Source organism: Salmo trutta, chromosome 16 (genome assembly GCF_901001165.1).
Source record: "Salmo trutta chromosome 16, fSalTru1.1, whole genome shotgun sequence".
Taxonomy (NCBI): Eukaryota; Metazoa; Chordata; class Actinopteri; order Salmoniformes; family Salmonidae; genus Salmo; species Salmo trutta.
In genome coordinates, this window is record NC_042972.1 from 21,744,779 (window position 1) to 21,768,319 (window position 23,541).

The 23,541-nt window shown below is 41.8% G+C and overlaps 1 protein-coding gene across 9 annotated transcripts in view; it reads left to right on the forward strand.

The window, feature by feature from the left end:
* LOC115150308 (neurofascin) overlaps positions 1–23,541 on the forward strand; it is a 171,122-nt gene that overhangs the window by 80,402 nt on the left and 67,179 nt on the right. The gene's annotated exons all lie outside the window — the stretch shown is intronic.

The window sequence follows — 23,541 nt, forward strand, 5'->3', positions numbered from 1 at the left end:
AATTTGGTAAAAACCCAATTTGACATTTGTACATTGTTTTCACTGAGGAAATGTACAAGTCTGCTGTCATTGATAATGCAGAGGATTTTCCCAAGTTTGATGTTGACCCATATCCCACGGTAGCTATTGGGGTCAAATTTGTCTCCACTTTTGTGGATTGAGGTGATCCGTCTTTGGTTCCAAATTTTGGGGAAGATGCCAGAGCTAAGGATAATGTTAAAGAGTTTAAGTATAGCTAATTGGAATTTGTTGTCTGTATATTTTATCATTTCATTGGTGATACCATCAACACCTCAGGCCTTTTTGGGTTGGACGGTTTGTATTTTGTTCTGTCGTTCATTCAGGGTCATTTGAGAATCCAGTGGGTTCTGGTAGTCTTTAATAGCTGATTCTAAGATTTGTAATTGCTCATGTATATGTTTTTCCAGTTTGTTCTTTGTTATAGAGCCAAAAATATTGGAGAAGTGGTTTATCCACACATCTCCGTTTTGGATAGATAACTCTTTGTGCTGTTGTTTGTTTAGTGTGCTCCAGTTTTCCCAGAAGTGGTTAGATTCTATGGATTCTTCAATTACATTTAGCTTATTTCTGACGTGCTGTTCCTTCTTTTACCGTATTGTATTTCTGTGTTGTTTTAGTGCTTCACCATAGTGAAGGCTTAGACTCAGATTTTCTAGGTCTCTATGTTTTTGGTTGGATAGGATTCTCAATTTCTTTCTTGGGTTTTTGCATTCTTCAACAAACTGTTTGTCATTGTTGTTCATATCTTAGATTGTCTGCTTGAAATTCTCTGTTCTCTGTTCTCTCTCCTATCTCTGTTCTCTCTGCTCTCTCTGCTCTTTATTTTTTAGTTGTTTCTCCCCTGGTGAGCATGTTGTAAACCCTGAGGCCATGACTGCTTTGTTCACAGACATCACACTTCTTTAAACACACTCCATGAATCAACAGAGGCATGAGATGAGTGTGTTTGGCTCAGTGTCAGACACACACACACTGTATCTCTGTGGTAGACTCCTGAGGGCTGTGTTAGTGAGGTATTCCTCTCCTCCCTTACTGTCTTCCTGCCTTGAGGAAAACAAAGAGATAAAGGAACCGTCAGCAGACCTGGATAGATAGAGAGCTTCTGAGACTCCTGGTTTTATATTGATTTAAATACATTATCTATGTGTCTCTCTCTCTCTTCACAGGTCTGAGTTGTCCTCTGTGTCCTCACTGATTAAAACAGGAACATCAAAGAGGATATCAAATCAAAGGAAATAAAACACATACACGTGATTAGCAGATGTTATTGCGGGTGTAGCGAATGGCTTGTGCTTCTAGTTCTGACAGTGCAGCAATATCTAACAAGTAATATCTAACAATTTCACAACAAATACCTAATACACACAAATATAAGTAAAGGAATGGAATTAAGAATATATAAATATATGAACGAGCAATGTCAGAGCAGCATAGACCAAGATACAGTATATACATATGAGATGACTAATGCAAGATACAGTTGAAGTCGGAAGTTTACATACACTTAGGTTGGAGTCATTAAAACTTGTTTTTCAACCACTCCACAAATGTCTTGTTAACAAAGTATAGTTTTGGCAAGTCGGTTAGGACATCTACTTTGTGGATGACACAACTCATTTTTCCAACAATTATTTACAGACAGATTATTTCACTTATAATTCACTGTATCACAATTCCAGTGGGTCAGAAGTTTACATACACTAAGTTGACTGTGCCTTTAAACAGCTTGGAAAATTCCAGAAAATGATGTCATGGCTTTAGATGCTTCTAATAGGCTAATTGACATCATTTGAGTCAATTGGAGGTGTACCTGTGGATGTATTCGAAGGCATCATGGGAAAATCAAAAGAAACCAGCAGAGACCTCAGAAAAAAATTGGAGAACTCCACAAGTCTGGTTCATCATTGTGAGCAATTTCCAAATGCCTGAAGGTACCACGTTCATCTGTACAAACAATAGTACGCAAGTATAAACACCATTGGACCAGCCGTCATACCACTCAGGAAGGAGACGCGTTCTGAGATGAACGTACTTTGGTGAGAAAAGTGCAAATCAATCCCAGAACAACAGCAAAGGACCTTGTGAAGATGCTGGAGGAAACAGGTACAAAAGTATCTATATCCACAGTAAAATGAGTCCTATATCGACAAACCTGAAAGGCCGCTCACCAAGGAAGAAGCCACTGGTCCAAAACCGCCATAAAAAAGCCAAACCACGGTTTGCAACTGCACATGGGGACAAAGATTGTACTTTTTTGGAGAAATGTCCTCTGGTCGGATGAAACAGTAATAGAACTGTTTGGCCGTAATGACCATCATTATGTTTGGAGGAAAAAGGGGGAGGCTTGCAAGCCGAAGAACACCATCCCAACCGTGAAGCGCGGGGGTGGCAGCATCATGTTATGTGGGTGCTTTGCTGGAGGAGGTACTGGTGCACTTCACAAAATAGATGGCATCATGAGTTGGGAAAATTATGTGGATATATTGAAGCAACATCTAAAGACATCAGTCAGGAAGTTAAAGCTTGGTCGCAAATGGGTCTTCCAAATGGACAATGACCCCAAGCATACTTCCAAAGTTGTGGAAAAATGGCTTAAGGACAACAAAGTCAAGGTATTGGAGTGGCCATCACAAAGCCCTGACCTCAGTCCCATAGGAAATTTGTGGGCAGAACTGAAAAGGCGTGTGCGAACAAGGAGGCCTACAAACCTGACTCAGTTACACCAGCTCTGTCAGGAGGAATGGGCCAAAATTCACCCAACTTATTGTGGGAAGCTTGTGGAAGGCTACTTAAAATGTTTGACCCAAGTTAAACAATTTTGTTACAGCTGTCTTCAGAAATGGACCAAAATGCAGCAGAGTTGCATTAGAACGAACACTATAGAAGAACAAAAACAAGGAAACTGACAGCCAACAGTCCTGTCAGGTGCAACCACACTAAACAAGAAACAATTACCCACAACCCCAAAGAAAAACACACACTCCTATATAGGACTCCCAATCAAAGGCAACTCAACACACCTGCCTTCAATTGGGAGTCCTAATCACCAACAACCATTCACACACACACACACACACACACACACACACACAAACCCTGCCACATCCTGACCAAAACTAATCCAATTGCTCCCTCTGCTGGTCAGGATGTGACAAATTTAAAGGTAATGCTACCAAATACTAATTGAGTGTATGTAAACTTCTGACACTGGGAATGTGATGAATGAAATAAAAGCTGAAATAAATCATTCTCTACTATTATTCTGACATTTCACACTCTTAAAATAAAGTGGTGATCCTAACTGACCTAAGACAGGGAATTTTTACTAGGATTAAATGTCAAGAATTGTGAAAAACTGAGTTTAAATGTATTTGGCTAAGGTGTATGTAAACTTCCGACTTCAACTGTATGCATAGTCACTTTAACATTTACATTTTAGTCATTTAGCAGACGCTCTTATCCAGATCGACTTTTCATACATTTTTCCCCCCGTACTGGTCCCTCGTGGGAATCGAATCCACAACCCTGGCGTTGCAAACACCATGCTCTACCAACTGAGCCACACGGGACTATACCTACATGTACATACTACCTCAATCAGCCTGACTAACCGGTGCCTGTATATAGCCTTGCTGCTGTTATAGCCTTGCTACTGTATATAGCCTCGCTACTGTCATTTTTCACAGTCTTTTTTACCGTTGTTTTTATTTCTTTACTTATCTATTGTTCACCTAATACCTTTTTTTAACTTAAAAATTGCACTTTTGGTTAGAGCCTGAAAGTAAGCATTTCACTGTAAGGTTGTATTTCACCTGTTGTATTCGGCGCACGTGACAAACTTTGATTTGAAAGGCATGATACCTAGTCAGTTCTACAACTGAATTCATTCAACTGAAATGTTTGTTCCACATTTAACCCAACCCATCTGAATCAGAGAGGTACGGGGGGCTGCCATAATAGACATCCATGTCTATGGCACCTGGGGAACAGTGCTCAGGGGCAGAATTACATCTTTTTACACCAAAGCTTATTCATTTCACCTCCTCTGCAGTCTGTTGTCCCGCAAGGGCTCCATTAGCCTTCATCACGTACCCCCAGAATGGCTTAATGGAACAACCCATTTCTGTCACGCAACAGGATTAGATAGCATTGACTTGGTCCTCGTATAGAGAGAGACTCTCTACATTAGTAATGATCCTCGTACAGAGACTCTCTACATTAGTAATGATCCTCGTATAGAGAGAGACTCTACATTAGTAATGATCCTCGTACAGAGAGAGACTCTCTACATTAGTAATGATCCTCGTATAGAGAGACTCTCTACATTAGTAATGATCCTCGTATAGAGAGAGACTCTACATTAGTAATGACCCTCATATAGAGAGACTTTCTACATTAGTAATGACCCTCGTATAGAGAGAGACTCCACATTAGTAATGACCCTCGTACAGAGAGAGACTCTCTACATTAGTAATGATCCTCGTATAGAGAGAGACTCTCTACATTAGTAATGATCCTCGTACAGAGACTCTCTACATTATTAATGATCCTCGTATAGAGAGAGACTCTCTACATTAGTAATGATCCTCGTACAGAGAGAGACTCTCTACATTAGTAATGATCCTCGTATAGAGAGAGACTCTCTACATTAGTAATGATCCTCGTACAGAGAGAGACTCTGTACATTAGTAATGATCCTCGTATAGAGAGACTCTCTTCATTAGTAATGATCCTTGTATAGGGACTCTACATAACTAATGATTCTCATATAGAGAGACTCTCTACATTAGTAATGATCCTCATATAGAGAGAGACTCTCTACATTATTAATGATCCTCGTATAGAGAGTGACTCTCTACGTTAGTAATGATCCTCATATAGAGAGAGACTCTCTACATTAGTAATGATCCTCGTATAGAGAGAGACTCTCTACATTAGTAATGATCCTCGTATAGAGAGAGACTCTCTACATTAGTAATGATCCTCGTATAGAGAGAGACTCTCTACATTAGTAATGATCCTCGTATAGAGAGAGACTCTCTACATTAGTAATGATCCTCATATAGAGAGAGACTCTACATTATTAATGATCCTCGTATAGAGAGAGACTCTCTACATTATTAATGATCCTCGTATAGAGAGACTCTCTGCATTAGTTTTTTATTTTTTTATTTCACCTTTATTTAACCAGGTAGGCAAGTTGAGAACAAGTTCTCATTTACAATTGCGACCTGGCCAAGATAAAGCAAAGCAGTTCGACATCATACAACAACACAGAGTTACTCATGGAGTAAAACAAACATACAGTCAATAATACAGTAGAAAAATAAGTCTTTATACAATGTGAGCAAATGAGGTGAGATAAGGGAGGTAAAGGCAAAAAAGGCCATGGTGGCGAAGTAAATACAATATAGCAAGTAAAACAATGGAATGGTAGATTTGTAGTAGAAGAAAGTGCAAAGTAGAAATAAATAATGGGGTGCAAAGGAGCAAAATAAATCAAATAAATAAATACATTAGGGGAAGAGGTAGTTGTTTGGGCTAAATTATAGATGGGCTATGTACAGGTGCAGTGATCTGTGAGCTGCTCTGACAGCTGGTGCTTAAAGCTAGTGAGGGAGATAAGTGTTTCCAGTTTCAGAGATATTTGTAGTTCGTTCCAGTCATTGGCAGCAGAGAACTGGAAGGAGAGACGGCCAAAGGAGGAATTGGCTTTGGGGGTGACCAGAGAGATATTCCTGCTGGAGCGCATGCTACAGGTGGGTGCTGCTATGGTGACCAGTGAGCGGAGATAAGGGGGGACTTTACCTAGCAGGGTCTTGTAGATGACCTGGAGCCAATGGGTTTGGCGACGATTATGAAGCAAAGGCCAGCCAACGAGAGCGTACAGGTCGCAGTGGTGGGTAGTATATGGGGCTTTGGTGACAAAACGGATGGCACTGTGATAGACTGCATCCAGTTTGTTGAGTAGGGTATTGGAGGCTATTTTGTAAATGACATCGCCGAAGTTGAGGATCGGTAGGATGGTCACTTTTATGAGGGTATGTTTTTCAGCATGAGTGAAGGATGCTTTGTTGCGAAATAGGAATCCAATTCTAGATTTAACTTTGGATTGGAGATGTTTGATGTGAGTCTGGAAGGAGAGTTTACAGTCTAACCAGACACCTAGGTATTTGTAGTTGTCCACATATTCTAAGTCAGAACCGTCCAGAGTAGTGATGCTGGACAGGCGGGCAGGTGCAGGCAGCGATCGGTTGAAGAGCATGCATTTAGTTTTACTTGTATTTAGGAGCAGTTGGAGGCCACGGAAGGAGAGTTGTATGGCATTGAAGCTCGTCTGGAGGGTTGTTAACACAGTGTCCAAAGAAGGGCCAGAAGTATACAGAATGGTGTCGTCTGCGTAGAGGTGGATCAGAGACTCACCAGCAGCAAGAGCGACATCATTGATGTATACAGAGAAAAGAGTTGGCCCAAGAATTGAACCCTGTGGCATCCCCATAGAGACTGCCAGAGGTCCGGACAACAGGCCCTCCGATTTGACACATTGAACTCTATCAGAGAAGTAGTTGGTGAACGATGCAATCATTTGAGATACCAAGGCTATTGAGTCTGCCGATGAGGATGTGGTGATTGACAGAGTCGAAAGCTTTGGCCAGGTCAATGAATACGGCAGCACAGTATTGTTTCTTATCGATGGCGGTTACGATATCGTTTAGGACCTTGAGCGTGGCTGAGGTGCACCCATGACCAGCTCTGAAACCAGATTGCATAGCGGAGAAGGTGTGGTGGGATTCGAAATGGTCGGTAATCTGTTTGTTAACTTGGCTTTCGAAGACCTTAGAAAGGCAGGGTAGGATGGATATAGGTCTGTAGCAATTTGGGTCAAGAGTGTCCCCTCCTTTGAAGAGGGGGATGACAGCAGCTGCTTTCCAATCTATGGGAATCTCAGACGACACGAAAGAGAGGTTGAACAGGCTAGTAATAGGGGTTGCATTAATTTCGGCAGATAATTTTAGAAAGAAAGGGTCCAGATTGTCTAGCCCGGCTGATTTGTAGGGGTCCAGATTTTGCAGCTCTTTCAGAACATCAGCTGAATGAATTTGGGAGAAGGAGAAATGGGGAAGGCTTGGGCGAGTAGCTGTGGGGGGTGCAGTGCTGTTGACTGCAGTAGGGGTAGCCAGGTGGAAAGCATGGCCAGCCGTGGAAAAATGCTTATTGAAATTCTCAATTATGGTGGGTTTATCCGTGGTGACAGAGTTTCCTATCCTCAGTGCAGTGGGCAGTTGGGAGGAGGTGTTCTTATTCTCCATGGACTTTACAATGTCCCAGAACTTTTTTGAATTTGTGTTGCAGGAAGCACATTTCTGCTTGAAAAAGCTAGCCTTGGCTTTTCTAACTGCCTGTGTTTCTAACTTCCCTGAAAAGTTGCATATCACGTTTGCTGTTCGATGCTAATGCAGAACGCCACAGGATGTTTTTGTGTTGGTTAAGGGCAGTCAGGTCTGGAGAGAACCAAGGGCTATATCTGTTCCTGGTTCTACATTTCTTGAATTAGTAATGGTCCTCGTACAGAGAGAGACTCTCTACATTAGTATTGATCCTCGGATAGAGACTCTCTACATTTGTAATGATCCTCATATAGAGAGAGACTCTCTACATTAGTAATGACCCTCGTATAGAGAGACTCTACATTAGTAATGACCCTCGTATAGAGAGAGACTCTCTACATTAGTAATGACCCTCGTATAGAGAGAGACTCTACATTAGTAATGACCCTCATATAGAGAGACTCTCTACATTAGTAATGACCCTCATATAGAGAGACTCTCTACATTAGTAATGACCCTCATATAGAGAGACTCTCTACATTAGTAATGATCCTCGTATAGAGAGAGACTCTACATTAGTAATGATCCTCATATAGAGAGACTCTCTACATTAGTAATGACCCTCATATAGAGAGACTCTCTACATTAGTAATGATCCTCGTATAGAGAGAGACTCTACATTAGTAATGACCCTCATATAGAGAGAGACTCTCTACATTAGTAATGATCCTCGTATAGAGAGAGACTCTACATTAGTAATGATCCTCGTATAGAGAGAGACTCTCTACATTAGTAATGACCCTCATATAGAGAGAGACTCTCTACATTAGTAATGACCCTCATATAGAGAGAGACTCTCTACATTAGTAATGATCCTCGTATAGAGAGACTCTCTACATTAGTAATGACCCTCATATAGAGAGAGACTCTCTACATTAGTAATGATCCTCGTATAGAGAGAGACTCTCTACATTAGTAATGACCCTCATATAGAGAGAGACTCTCTACATTAGTAATGATCCTCGTATAGAGAGAGACTCTCTACATTAGTAATGACCCTCATATAGAGAGAGACTCTCTACATTAGTAATGACCCTCATATAGAGAGAGACTCTCTACATTAGTAATGACCCTCATATAGAGAGAGACTCTCTACATTAGTAATGATCCTCATATAGAGAGAGACTCTCTACATTAGTAATGACCCTCATATAGAGAGAGACTCTCTACATTAGTAATGACCCTCATATAGAGAGAGACTCTCTACATTAGTAATGACCCTCATATAGAGAGACTCTCTACATTAGTAATGATCCTCGTATAGAGAGAGACTCTACATTAGTAATGACCCTCATATAGAGAGACTCTCTACATTAGTAATGACCCTCGTATAGAGAGAGACTCTACATTAGTAATGACCCTCATATAGAGAGACTCTCTACATTAGTAATGATCCTCGTATAGAGAGAGACTCTACATTAGTAATGACCCTCATATAGAGAGACTCTCTACATTAGTAATGACCCTCGTATAGAGAGAGACTCTACATTAGTAATGACCCTCATATAGAGAGACTCTCTACATTAGTAATGATCCTCGTATAGAGAGAGACTCTACATTAGTAATGACCCTCATATAGAGAGACTCTCTACATTAGTAATGATCCTCGAATAGAGAGAGACTCTACATTAGTAATGATCCTCGTATAGAGAGAGACTCTACATTAGTAATGACCCTCATATAGAGAGACTCTCTACATTAGTAATGATCCTCGTATAGAGAGAGACTCTACATTAGTAATGATCCTCGTATAGAGAGAGACTCTCTACATTAGTAATGATCCTCGTATAGAGAGACTCTCTACATTAGTAATGACCCTCATATAGAGACACTCTCTACATTAGTAATGATCCTCATATAGAGAGAGACTCTACATTCGGAATGATCCTCATATAGAGAGAGACTCTCTACATTAGTAATGATCCTCGAATAAAGAGAGACTCTACATTAGTAATGATCCTCGAATAAAGAGAGACTCTACATTAGTAATGATCCTCGAATAGAGAGAGACTCTTCATTAGCAATGATCCTCGTATAGAGAGAGACTCTACATTAGTAATGATCCTCGAATAGAGAGAGACTCTTCATTAGCAATGATCCTCGTATAGAGAGAGACTCTACATTAGTAATGATCCTCGAATAGAGAGAGACTCTTCATTAGCAATGATCCTCGTATAGAGAGAGACTCTACATTAGTAATGATCCTCGTATAGAGAGAGAGTCTCTACGTTAGTAATGATCCTCATGTAGAGAGAGACTACACTAGTAATGATCCTTGTATAGAGAGAGACTCTCTACATTAGTAATGATCCTCATATAGAGACACTCTCTACATTAGAAATGATCCTCGTATAGAGAGAGACTCTCTTCATTAGTAATGATCCTCGTATAGAGACTCTACATTAGTAATGATCCTCGTATAGAGAGAGACTCTCTATGTTAGTAATGGTCCTCGTACAGAGAGAGACTATCTACATTAGTATTGATCCTTGTATAGAGACTCTCTTCATTTGTAATGATCCTCATATAGAGAGAGACTCTACATTAGTAATGACCCTCATATAGAGACTCTCTTCATTTGTAATGATCCTCGTATAGAGAGAGACTCTCTACATTAGTAATGATCCTCGTATAGAGAGAGACTCTACACTAGTAATGACCCTCATATAGAGACACTCTCTACATTAGTAATGATCCTCATATAGAGAGAGACTCTCTACATTATTAATGATCCTCGTATAGAGAGTGACTCTCTACGTTAGTAATGATCCTCATATAGAGAGAGACTCTCTACATTAGTAATGATCCTCGTATAGAGAGAGACTCTCTACATTAGTAATGATCCTCGTATAGAGAGAGACTCTCTACATTAGTAATGATCCTCGTATAGAGAGAGACTCTCTACATTAGTAATGATCCTCGTATAGAGAGAGACTCTCTACATTAGTAATGATCCTCATATAGAGAGAGACTCTACATTATTAATGATCCTCGTATAGAGAGAGACTCTCTACATTATTAATGATCCTCGTATAGAGAGACTCTCTGCATTAGTTTTTTATTTTTTTATTTCACCTTTATTTAACCAGGTAGGCAAGTTGAGAACAAGTTCTCATTTACAATTGCGACCTGGCCAAGATAAAGCAAAGCAGTTCGACATCATACAACAACACAGAGTTACTCATGGAGTAAAACAAACATACAGTCAATAATACAGTAGAAAAATAAGTCTTTATACAATGTGAGCAAATGAGGTGAGATAAGGGAGGTAAAGGCAAAAAAGGCCATGGTGGCGAAGTAAATACAATATAGCAAGTAAAACAATGGAATGGTAGATTTGTAGTAGAAGAAAGTGCAAAGTAGAAATAAATAATGGGGTGCAAAGGAGCAAAATAAATCAAATAAATAAATACATTAGGGGAAGAGGTAGTTGTTTGGGCTAAATTATAGATGGGCTATGTACAGGTGCAGTGATCTGTGAGCTGCTCTGACAGCTGGTGCTTAAAGCTAGTGAGGGAGATAAGTGTTTCCAGTTTCAGAGATATTTGTAGTTCGTTCCAGTCATTGGCAGCAGAGAACTGGAAGGAGAGACGGCCAAAGGAGGAATTGGCTTTGGGGGTGACCAGAGAGATATTCCTGCTGGAGCGCATGCTACAGGTGGGTGCTGCTATGGTGACCAGTGAGCGGAGATAAGGGGGGACTTTACCTAGCAGGGTCTTGTAGATGACCTGGAGCCAATGGGTTTGGCGACGATTATGAAGCAAAGGCCAGCCAACGAGAGCGTACAGGTCGCAGTGGTGGGTAGTATATGGGGCTTTGGTGACAAAACGGATGGCACTGTGATAGACTGCATCCAGTTTGTTGAGTAGGGTATTGGAGGCTATTTTGTAAATGACATCGCCGAAGTTGAGGATCGGTAGGATGGTCACTTTTATGAGGGTATGTTTTTCAGCATGAGTGAAGGATGCTTTGTTGCGAAATAGGAATCCAATTCTAGATTTAACTTTGGATTGGAGATGTTTGATGTGAGTCTGGAAGGAGAGTTTACAGTCTAACCAGACACCTAGGTATTTGTAGTTGTCCACATATTCTAAGTCAGAACCGTCCAGAGTAGTGATGCTGGACAGGCGGGCAGGTGCAGGCAGCGATCGGTTGAAGAGCATGCATTTAGTTTTACTTGTATTTAGGAGCAGTTGGAGGCCACGGAAGGAGAGTTGTATGGCATTGAAGCTCGTCTGGAGGGTTGTTAACACAGTGTCCAAAGAAGGGCCAGAAGTATACAGAATGGTGTCGTCTGCGTAGAGGTGGATCAGAGACTCACCAGCAGCAAGAGCGACATCATTGATGTATACAGAGAAAAGAGTTGGCCCAAGAATTGAACCCTGTGGCATCCCCATAGAGACTGCCAGAGGTCCGGACAACAGGCCCTCCGATTTGACACATTGAACTCTATCAGAGAAGTAGTTGGTGAACGATGCAATCATTTGAGATACCAAGGCTATTGAGTCTGCCGATGAGGATGTGGTGATTGACAGAGTCGAAAGCTTTGGCCAGGTCAATGAATACGGCAGCACAGTATTGTTTCTTATCGATGGCGGTTACGATATCGTTTAGGACCTTGAGCGTGGCTGAGGTGCACCCATGACCAGCTCTGAAACCAGATTGCATAGCGGAGAAGGTGTGGTGGGATTCGAAATGGTCGGTAATCTGTTTGTTAACTTGGCTTTCGAAGACCTTAGAAAGGCAGGGTAGGATGGATATAGGTCTGTAGCAATTTGGGTCAAGAGTGTCCCCTCCTTTGAAGAGGGGGATGACAGCAGCTGCTTTCCAATCTATGGGAATCTCAGACGACACGAAAGAGAGGTTGAACAGGCTAGTAATAGGGGTTGCATTAATTTCGGCAGATAATTTTAGAAAGAAAGGGTCCAGATTGTCTAGCCCGGCTGATTTGTAGGGGTCCAGATTTTGCAGCTCTTTCAGAACATCAGCTGAATGAATTTGGGAGAAGGAGAAATGGGGAAGGCTTGGGCGAGTAGCTGTGGGGGGTGCAGTGCTGTTGACTGCAGTAGGGGTAGCCAGGTGGAAAGCATGGCCAGCCGTGGAAAAATGCTTATTGAAATTCTCAATTATGGTGGGTTTATCCGTGGTGACAGAGTTTCCTATCCTCAGTGCAGTGGGCAGTTGGGAGGAGGTGTTCTTATTCTCCATGGACTTTACAATGTCCCAGAACTTTTTTGAATTTGTGTTGCAGGAAGCACATTTCTGCTTGAAAAAGCTAGCCTTGGCTTTTCTAACTGCCTGTGTTTCTAACTTCCCTGAAAAGTTGCATATCACGTTTGCTGTTCGATGCTAATGCAGAACGCCACAGGATGTTTTTGTGTTGGTTAAGGGCAGTCAGGTCTGGAGAGAACCAAGGGCTATATCTGTTCCTGGTTCTACATTTCTTGAATTAGTAATGGTCCTCGTACAGAGAGAGACTCTCTACATTAGTATTGATCCTCGGATAGAGACTCTCTACATTTGTAATGATCCTCATATAGAGAGAGACTCTCTACATTAGTAATGACCCTCGTATAGAGAGACTCTACATTAGTAATGACCCTCGTATAGAGAGAGACTCTCTACATTAGTAATGACCCTCGTATAGAGAGAGACTCTACATTAGTAATGACCCTCATATAGAGAGACTCTCTACATTAGTAATGACCCTCATATAGAGAGACTCTCTACATTAGTAATGACCCTCATATAGAGAGACTCTCTACATTAGTAATGATCCTCGTATAGAGAGAGACTCTACATTAGTAATGATCCTCATATAGAGAGACTCTCTACATTAGTAATGACCCTCATATAGAGAGACTCTCTACATTAGTAATGATCCTCGTATAGAGAGAGACTCTACATTAGTAATGACCCTCATATAGAGAGAGACTCTCTACATTAGTAATGATCCTCGTATAGAGAGAGACTCTACATTAGTAATGATCCTCGTATAGAGAGAGACTCTCTACATTAGTAATGACCCTCATATAGAGAGAGACTCTCTACATTAGTAATGATCCTCGTATAGAGAGAGACTCTCTACATTAGTAATGATCCTCGTATAGAGAGAGACTCTCTACATTAGTAATGATCCTCGTATAGAGAGAGACTCTCTACATTAGTAATGACCCTCGTATAGAGAGACTCTCTACATTAGTAATGATCCTCGTATAGAGAGAGACTCTCTACATTAGTAATGACCCTCATATAGAGAGAGACTCTCTACATTAGTAATGATCCTCGTATAGAGAGACTCTCTACATTAGTAATGACCCTCATATAGAGAGAGACTCTCTACATTAGTAATGATCCTCGTATAGAGAGAGACTCTCTACATTAGTAATGACCCTCATATAGAGAGAGACTCTCTACATTAGTAATGATCCTCGTATAGAGAGAGACTCTCTACATTAGTAATGACCCTCATATAGAGAGAGACTCTCTACATTAGTAATGACCCTCATATAGAGAGAGACTCTCTACATTAGTAATGACCCTCATATAGAGAGAGACTCTCTACATTAGTAATGATCCTCATATAGAGAGAGACTCTCTACATTAGTAATGACCCTCATATAGAGAGAGACTCTCTACATTAGTAATGACCCTCATATAGAGAGAGACTCTCTACATTAGTAATGACCCTCATATAGAGAGACTCTCTACATTAGTAATGATCCTCGTATAGAGAGAGACTCTACATTAGTAATGACCCTCATATAGAGAGACTCTCTACATTAGTAATGACCCTCGTATAGAGAGAGACTCTACATTAGTAATGACCCTCATATAGAGAGACTCTCTACATTAGTAATGATCCTCGTATAGAGAGAGACTCTACATTAGTAATGACCCTCATATAGAGAGACTCTCTACATTAGTAATGACCCTCGTATAGAGAGAGACTCTACATTAGTAATGACCCTCATATAGAGAGACTCTCTACATTAGTAATGATCCTCGTATAGAGAGAGACTCTACATTAGTAATGACCCTCATATAGAGAGACTCTCTACATTAGTAATGATCCTCGAATAGAGAGAGACTCTACATTAGTAATGATCCTCGTATAGAGAGAGACTCTACATTAGTAATGACCCTCATATAGAGAGACTCTCTACATTAGTAATGATCCTCGTATAGAGAGAGACTCTACATTAGTAATGATCCTCGTATAGAGAGAGACTCTCTACATTAGTAATGATCCTCGTATAGAGAGACTCTCTACATTAGTAATGACCCTCATATAGAGACACTCTCTACATTAGTAATGATCCTCATATAGAGAGAGACTCTACATTCGGAATGATCCTCATATAGAGAGAGACTCTCTACATTAGTAATGATCCTCGAATAAAGAGAGACTCTACATTAGTAATGATCCTCGAATAAAGAGAGACTCTACATTAGTAATGATCCTCGAATAGAGAGAGACTCTTCATTAGCAATGATCCTCGTATAGAGAGAGACTCTACATTAGTAATGATCCTCGAATAGAGAGAGACTCTTCATTAGCAATGATCCTCGTATAGAGAGAGACTCTACATTAGTAATGATCCTCGAATAGAGAGAGACTCTTCATTAGCAATGATCCTCGTATAGAGAGAGACTCTACATTAGTAATGATCCTCGTATAGAGAGAGAGTCTCTACGTTAGTAATGATCCTCATGTAGAGAGAGACTACACTAGTAATGATCCTTGTATAGAGAGAGACTCTCTACATTAGTAATGATCCTCATATAGAGACACTCTCTACATTAGAAATGATCCTCGTATAGAGAGAGACTCTCTTCATTAGTAATGATCCTCGTATAGAGACTCTACATTAGTAATGATCCTCGTATAGAGAGAGACTCTCTATGTTAGTAATGGTCCTCGTACAGAGAGAGACTATCTACATTAGTATTGATCCTTGTATAGAGACTCTCTTCATTTGTAATGATCCTCATATAGAGAGAGACTCTACATTAGTAATGACCCTCATATAGAGACTCTCTTCATTTGTAATGATCCTCGTATAGAGAGAGACTCTCTACATTAGTAATGATCCTCGTATAGAGAGAGACTCTACACTAGTAATGATCCTCATATAGAGAGAGACTCTACATTAGTAATGATCCTCGTATAGAGAGAGACTCTCTACATTAGTAATGATCCTCGTATAGAGAGAGTCTACATTAGTAATGATCCTCGTATAGAGAGAGACTCTCTACATTTGTAACGTCCGTCGTAGGAAGTGGACCAAAATGCAGCGGGTACGTGAATGCTCATATTTATTTTATTACGAACTCCACACAAAAACAACAAAACGAAACCACAAACGACAGCTAACAGTTCTGCAGGCTAAACATAGCAGTGGACGAATACAACTTCCCACAAAGGGACAGGTGAAACAGGGCTAACTAAGTATGACTCTCAATCAGCAACAACGATGTACAGCTGTTCCTGATTGAAAGCCATACCAGTCCAACACAAAGAAATACACAACATAGAAAACCATAGAAATACAAAACAAGAACAATACCCAAAAACCCCGGAACACATAAATCAAACACCCCTCTTACATAAATACATATCCCATTAAACCCTGAACCACATAAAACAAATACCCCCTGCCACGTCCTGACCAAACTACAATAACCAATAACCCCTTATACTGGTCTGGACGTGACAACATTAGTAATGATCCTCGTATAGAGATAGACTCTACATTAGTAATGATCCTCGTATAGAGAGAGTCTACATTAGTAATGATCCTCGTATAGAGAGAGTCTAGATTAGTAATGATCCTCGTATAGAGAGAGACTCTACATTAGTAATGATCCTCATATAGAGAGAGACTCTATATGCCTAGCACACTTATAGCAGCACACACGAAAGAAAGTGAAAGATAACACACACACACACACAGAGTCAGCATGAGACCCTAGGACTGTTTTGGCAGGAGATTTTGCTTGGCTCAGCTTGGGCTGCATTGCAGATACAGGTTATTGGTATATAGGTCACCTAGCACAAACACAAACACATGTAACCCTGTAGATATCCAGGAGTTTAAAGAGGCTTCACAACAATCAGCTCAGTCTAGTTCTATCACTGTGGCCCCGGGTTGAAACCTGGGGTACTGCTACCTTGCTGCCTGCCCTACTGGTGTGTGTGTGTGTGTGTGTGTGTGTGTGTGTGTGTGTGTGTGTGTGTGTGTGTGTGTGTGTGTGTGTGTGTGAGAGTGTGTGAGAGTGTGTGAGAGTGTGTGAGAGTGTGTGAGAGTGTGTGAGAGTGTGTGAGAGTGTGTGTGTGAGAGAGTGAATAAGAATAAACAACATGCCGTATGTGAAACAGGGCAGTCACACACTTGGGCAACACTCAGGCTCTTCTCTGTCCAAACACTTCTTAGCAGAGTGCAGAATCAGCCCAACTAGTGTAGCTATGTTTATGTCTTTCCAAAGACCCATCTTGACAAGAGTCGACTTCACTAATGTTGGATCACAGGAGAAGGTCTTGAATCGGTTTAACTTCTAGAGAGCAGAAGGGTTAGTTTAGACAAGTCTTCCTGTTGTCCAGACGAGTGTTCCAAAATGGTAAGTAGGCCACGGCTGGTTCTGCCTAACCTGGTTAACCAGTGGTTTCAGATCTGGTTCTGCTCTCTTGCCATCTACATTGTTGAGCCAAACATGTTTTTCTTTATCTCAATTCCATAAGGAAGTGTGAAGATAGCAGAGTTGTGGCTGGGTTGTGGTTCAGAAAGCTAGCACAGTAACTGCTATTGTGTGCTATCTGATCTGCTGACAGGAAAGTAGATGCTGTGGATTCTGTTCATGTGTGCACTCCGTTGTGTGTGTATCTGTGGTCTTTAATGTGTGAGTTCCATTGTGTATGTGTGTGCATGTGAGTATGTGTGTATGTATGCGTGCCTGTGTGCTTGCGTGTGTGTGTGTTCTCAGTAGTAACTTTTCAAAAAGCGTTGGAAGTGGATTTGAGGAAGCCGATCTAATTTTTGTCACCATGAACATTATAATAAATACAGATAACGACGTTGGCATAAATTAAGCGAAAATCTAACATGCTAAGGTAAATGAGACCATTATACAGAATAACTCTCTACATTATGCATATTTTCTTCCGTTTTTTAAACCAAGGCAATTTGTTAAAGAAAACCCATGTTATCTATCACCATTGAAATACTGTACTTTATCATAAGTACTGTATAAAGTAAGCTTCTGCCAAGCATATATAGCTGATATTCAGGTTAGTTTCCTAATAATTTCTCTTGGCAGGAGGATTTGGAGTGACTTATTTGAGTAATGATTCTACAGGTACAGTGCATCCGGAAAGTATTCAGACCCCTTGACTTTTTCCACATTTTGTTATGTTACAGCCTTATTCTAAAATGGATACAATAATATTTTTCCTCATCAATCTACACACAATACCCCATAATGATGAAGTGAAAACCAGGTTTTAGTAATTTCTGCAAACGTTTTGCAAATGTTTTATTATTTATTCATGATTTAAATAATTATTTGCATAAGTACTAGAGGTCAACCGATTAATCAGAAAGGCCGATTAATTAGGGCCGATTTCAAGGTTTCATAACAATCAGTAATCGGCATTTTTGGACACCGATTATGGCCGATTACATTGCACTCCACGAGGAGACTGCGTGGCAGGCTGACTACCTGTTATGTGAGTGCAGCAAGGAGCCAAGGTAAGGTGCTAGCTAGCATTAAACTTATATTATAAAAAACAATCAATCTTAACATAATCACTAGTTAACTACACATGGTTGATGATATTACTAGTTTATCTAGCTTGTCCTGCGTTGCATATAATCGATGCGGTGCCTGTTAATTTATCATTGAATCACAGCCTACTTCGCCAATGGGTGATTTAACAAGCGCATTCGCAAAAAAAGCACTGTCGTTGCACCAATGTGTACCTAACCATGAATATCATTGCCTTTATAAAAATCAATACACAATTATATATTTTTAAACCTGCATATTTAGTTAATAATGCCTGCTAACATGAATTTATTTTAACTAGGGAAATTGTGTCACTTCTCTTGCGTTCTGTGCAAGCAGAGTCAGGGTATATGCAGCAGTTTGGGCCGCCTGGCTCGTTGCAAACTGTGTGAAGACCATTTCTTCCTAACAAAGACAGCAAACTTCGCCAAACGTGGGATGATTTAATAAAAGCGCATTTGCGAAAAAAGCACAATCGTCGCACGAATGTACCTAACCATAAACATCAGTACCTTTCTTAAAATCAATACACAGAAGTATATATTTTTTAAACCTGCGTATTTAGTTAAAATAAATTCAAGTTAGCAGGCAATATTAACTAGGGAAATTGTGTCACTTCTCTTGCGTTCATTGCACACAGAGTCAGGGTATATGCAACAGTTTGGGCCGCCTGGCTCGTTGCGAATTAATTTGCCAGAATTTTACATAATTATGACATAACATTGAAGGTTGTGCAATGTAACAGCAATATTTAGGCTTATGGATGCCACCCGTTAGATAAAATACAGAACGGTTCCGTATTTCACTGAAAGAATAAACATTTTGTTTTCAAAATTATAGTTTCCGCATTTGACCATATTAATGAACTAAAGCTCGCATTTCTGTGTGTTATATTATAATTAAGTCTATGATTTTATAGAGCAATCTGACTGAGCGGTGGTAGGCAGCAGCAAGCTCATTCAAACAGCACTTTCCTGCATTTGCCAGTAGCTCTTCGCTGTGCTTCAAGCATTGCGCTGTTTATGACTTCAAGCCTATCAACTCCGGAGATTAGGCTGGCAATACTAAAGTACCTATTAGAACATCCAATAGTCAAAGGTATATGAAATACAAATGGTATATAGATAAATAGTCCTTATAATAACAATAACCTAAAACTTCTTACCTGGGAATATTGAAGACTCATGTTAAAAGGAACCACCAGCTTTCATATGTTCTCATGTTCTGAGCAAGGAACTTAAACGTTAGCTTTTTTACATGGCACATATTGCACTTTTACTTTCTTCTCCAACACTTTGTTTTTGCATTATTTAAACCAAATTGAACATGTTTCATTATTTATTTGAGACTAAATAGATTTTATTGATGTATTATAATTAGTTAAAATAAGTGTTCATTCAGTATTGTTATAATTGTCATTATTACAAATATATATATATATATATATATATATATATATGAAAATCGTCCGATTAATCAGTATCGGCTTTTTTTGGTCCTCCAATAATCGGTATCGGCGTTGAAAAATCATAATCGGTCGACCTCTAATAAGTACTCAGACCCTTTGCTATGAGACTCAAAATTAAGCTCAGGTGATTCCCATTGATCATCCTTGAAATGTTTCTACAACTTGGTGTCCACCTGTGGTAAATTCAATTGATTGGACATGATTTGAAAAGGCACACACCTGTCTATATAAGGTCCCACAGTTGATAGTGCGTGTCAGAGCAAAAACCAAGTCATGAGGTTGAAGGAATTGTCCTTAGAGCTCAGAGACAGGATTGTGTCGAGGCACAGATCTGGGTAAGTGTACCAAAATATGTCTGCAGCATTGAAGGTCCCCAAGAACACAGCGGCCTCCATCATTCTTAAATGAAAGAAGTTTGGAACCACCTAGACTCTTCCTAGAGGTGGCTGCCCGGCCAAACTGAACAATCGGGGGAGAAGGGCTGTCACGCCTGCTCCCGCTCCCCCTCTCTGGTGCTCGAGGGCACCAGGCTGCCCATCATTATGCACACCTGTCGCCATCATTATGCGCATCAGCGCTCATTGGACTCACCTGGACTCCTTCACTTTGTTGATTGCCCCTCTATATCTGTCTGTTCCTCAGTTTGTTTCCCGTGTCAGCATTAATGTTGTTTTGTTTCTCCTGTCCAGACGCTCTCCGTGTAATGTTTCCTGTGTGTTGTTTATTAAATGTTCACTGCCTGTACTTGCTTCTCGTCTGTACTTACAGAATGCTGACACCACAATTTGAAGCATCAAGGAGTTTTTGTTTTTTGTTTTTGTTGGTGATGTCGGGTCCAGCTGCCCCTGCCGAAGGAACCGGGGGTGCCTCAGTTGGCTCGTCGGGCTTCCCCGCCTTAGCTGGCTCGAGAGGTTTCCTTGCCTCGGTTGGCTCGGCAGGCTCCCACCCCACATCATGCCTCAGCCGGCTCGTCGGGCTCCCACGCCTCAGCCGGCTCGTCTGGCTCCCACGTCTCAGCCGGCTCATCTGGCTCCCACGCCTCAGCCGGCTCGTCTGGCTCCCACGTCTCAGCCGGCTCATCTGGCTCCCACGCCTCAGCCGGCTCATCTGGCTCCCACGCCTCAGCCGGCTCGTCGGGCTCCCACGCCTCAGCCGGCTCGTCGGGCTCCCACGCCTCAGCCGGCTCGTCGGGCTCCCACGCCTCAGCCGGCTCATCTGGCTCCCACGTCTCAGCCGGCTCGTCGGGCTCCCACGCCTCAGCCTCCTCGTCGGGCCCCCATGCCTCAGCCGCCTCGTCGGGTTCCCACGCCTCACCCGCCACGTCCGACTCTCACGTCTTGGCCGGTCCTTCAGGCTTGCCTAGGTGGGATGCCGGGTGGCGGCTCTGGGGGGGTACTGTCATACCTGCTCCTACTCCCCCTCTCTGTGCCAGGCTGCCCAACATTATGCACACCTGTCATCATCATTTCGCACATCAACGCTCATAGGACTCAACTGGACTCCTTCACTTTGTTGATTGCCCTTCTGTTTCCTGTCCGTTGTTTATTAAATGTTCACTCCCTGTATTTGCTTCTCGTCTCCCAGTATCTGTCCTTACAAGGGCCTTGGTCTGGGGAGGTGACAAAGAACCCGATGGTCACTCTGAGAGAGCTCCAGAGTTCTTCTGTGGCGATGGGAGAACCTTCCAGAAGGACAACCATCTCTGCAGCACTCCAACAATCAGGCCTTTTTGGTAGAGTGGCCAGACGGAAGCCACTCCTCAGTAAAATGCACATGAGAGCCCGCTTGGAGTTTGCCAAAAGGCACCTAAACACTCTCAGACCATGAGAAACAAGATTCTCTGGTCTGATGAAACCAAGATTGAACTTTTTGGCCTGAATGCCAAGCGTCACGCCTGGAGGAAACCTGGCACTATTCCTACGGTGAAGCATGGTGGTGGCAGCATTATACTGTGGGGATGTTTTTCAGTGGCAGGGACTGGGAGACTAGTCAGGATCGAGGAAAAGATGACCGATAGCAAAGTTCAGAGAGATCCTTGATGAAATCCTGCTCCAGAGCGCTCAGGACCTTGCTCTGGGGCAATGGTTCACCTTCCAACAGAACAACGACAGTAAGCACACAGCCAAGCCAACGCAGGAGTGGCTTCGGAACAAGTCTCTGAATGTCCTTGAGTGGCCCAGCCAGAGCCTGGACTTGAACCCGATCTAACATCTCTGGAGAGACCTGAAAATAGCTGTGCAGCGACACTCCCCATCCAACCTGACAGAGCTTGAGCGGTTCCGCAGAGAAGAATGGGAGAAACTCACCAAATACAGGTGTGCCAAGTTTGTAGCATCATACCCAAGAAGACTCGAGGCTGTAATCGCTGCCAAAGGTGCTTCAACAAAGTACTGAGTAAAGGGTCTGAAAACTTATGTAAATGTAATATTTACATAAATTATATTGCAAAAAAGTATATATAATGTTTTTGTTTTGTCATTATGGGATATTGTGTGTCGATTGATGAGTGAAAAACGAGTAAGGCCGTAACGTAGAATAAGGCCGTAACGTAGCAAAATGTGGAAAAGGTGAAGGGGTCTGAATACTTTCCGAATGCACTGTACCTTTGATGTAGGAGATACAACAAAACAATACATTGGTATTTTGCCATGGATTTAGTTTGTTGAAGTGGAGGTGAATGTTGAATGGTCAGTGTCTTCAGCTGCTGTGTGATTGAGTTTGGTTCTTTACACACGTCTTGCTCTTTATCTCAGTCTGCAGCACTGGTTAAAGGTCTGGGTTTGGATAGCCTCTGCTGAGTCACCAACAACCGGATGTTCAAGTTTTCAGGGAAAGTGGAAAAAGAGATACTTTTGAGGAGATTGAAAACTCGTTTGGAGTCATATTACCACCCATTGTGTATGTTGCCTATGCATCGTCAATGAGCCACAATTCTGGGACAAAGAGAGCTCTCCTTCACGGAGGGAATGGGAGTCAATTGGGTGCTAGCTCAAAAACACGATTGGTCGACCGTCTGCTGGGTGGAGCATTATATGTTCCTCCAGTGCATACATTTTCATCCTTTTTTCATACTGGCCCCCACAGGAATTGAATCCACAACCCTGGCATTGTAAGCGCAATGCACTTCCAACTGAACTACACGGGACCAACTGGGCTATGTTAGGCAGAATGTATGGGGTTAGTAGACTGGGTGTATGGGGTTAGTAGGTAGGGTGTATGGAGTTAGTAGGCAGGGTGTATGGGGTCAGTAGGCAGGGTGTATGTGGTTAGTAGACTGGGTGTATGGAGGTAGTAGGCTGGGTGTATGGGGTTAGTAGGCTGTGTGTATGGAGTTAGTAGGCAGGGTGTATGGGGTTAGTAGACTGGGTGTATGGAGTTAGTAGACTGAGTGTATGAGGTTAGTAGACTAGGTGTATGGGGTTAGTAGACTGGGTGTATGGGGTTAGGAGGCAGGGTGTATGGGGTTAGGAGGCAGGGTGTATGGGGTTAGTAGACTGGGTGTATGGGGTTAGTAGACTGGGTGTATGGGGTTAGTAGGCAGGGTGTATGGAGTTAGTAGGCAGGGTGTATGGGGTTAGTAGAATAGGTGTATGGAGTTAGTAGACTGAGTGTATGAGGTTAGTAGACTAGGTGTATGGGGTTAGTAGACTGGGTGTATGGGGTTAGGAGGCAGGCTGTATGGGTTTAGGAGGCAGGGTGTATGGGGTTAGTAGACTGGGTGTATGGGGTTAGTAGACTGGGTGTATGGGGTTAGTAGACTGGGTGTATGGGGTTAGGAGGCAGGGTGTATGGGGTTAGGAGGCAGGGTGTATGGGGTTAGTAGACTGGGTGTATGGAGTTAGTAGGCAGGGTGTATGGGGCTAGGAGGCAGGGTGTATG